Here is a 950-nt window from a genome sequence, read left to right on the forward strand (position 1 = left end):
ATGCTCAAAAAGCATCTTCAGAAACAACGTTTGGATTTAAAATCAAAATGGAAAAATGTTGTGTTTGTGGTAATAGCCACGGATCAGTAGCGGACCTCTGTGTGAAACAAGCGGCAACCTTCCGGTCTCTCTCTTGAAACCAACATGGAAGTGACTTAAACTGCAATTCGTCGACTGGCCGCTAGAGACTGGCTCCAAAAGGGAGTCAATCCCATAGACCCCTATGTTAAAACACCCAACTTTACAGCAGAAAAAAATGTTTACAGCCTGGTACAAAACGTGGTTTTGGTCTATATAGCTAATTTTGCCCTTCATGACAACTGTGAGGGGGGTGAATTTTTTTTATAACTCATCCGTTTAAATTATAAAGTTCTGCATAATTAAGAGCGTGGCCGCTTGAGTGACAGGTGGATTGCTGCTGCTTTTACTACCGTCGTGCTATGTGGGCGTGGTTTCGGCAACCAGCTCCACCTACATCCCGCCTCTTTGCCCATTTTCGATTATCCAGGAGTGACGCGCGGTGACGTGCTTCCAAGATGGGGACGGCCGGCTCTGCCAACTTTAGGCTTCAAAAATGCTCTTCAGAAACCTACGGGTGATGTCACGGACACTACGTCCATGTTTTTAAACAGTATGGTGTGAAAGCACAATATGAGGCGTAATGCTTCTGTACCGCTTACGGTACTGCACATGGACTGCATACAGAGCACTGCGAACGGAGTAGGCCTATGTGTGAACCTGGCGTGAGGCCGCCTCACATACAGCTCACGAATCAGGCTTGTGCTGTGTGTAAGCTATTGTGCTACAATTGCCCCATTATAAAAACAAAAATTCACTGCATGATCAAACATTTAGGTGAGATAATTATATATTTTTGCAAAATGTCAAAAAAAAAAATGCCCCCCTCAAATTAAAAAATCCCCCCACTCCACCAGAGTCACCCAAGAGGG

The 950-nt window shown here is 44.8% G+C and overlaps 1 protein-coding gene across 1 annotated transcript in view; it reads left to right on the forward strand.

The window, feature by feature from the left end:
- The window catches only part of LOC107703198 (ZZ-type zinc finger-containing protein 3-like), a 25,383-nt gene that overhangs the window by 15,056 nt on the left and 9,377 nt on the right, over positions 1 to 950 (forward strand). The window lies entirely within an intron of this gene.

Source organism: Sinocyclocheilus anshuiensis, unplaced genomic scaffold (genome assembly GCF_001515605.1).
Source record: "Sinocyclocheilus anshuiensis isolate Anshui unplaced genomic scaffold, SAMN03320099.WGS_v1.1 scaffold542, whole genome shotgun sequence".
NCBI classification, from domain to species: domain Eukaryota; kingdom Metazoa; phylum Chordata; class Actinopteri; order Cypriniformes; family Cyprinidae; genus Sinocyclocheilus; species Sinocyclocheilus anshuiensis.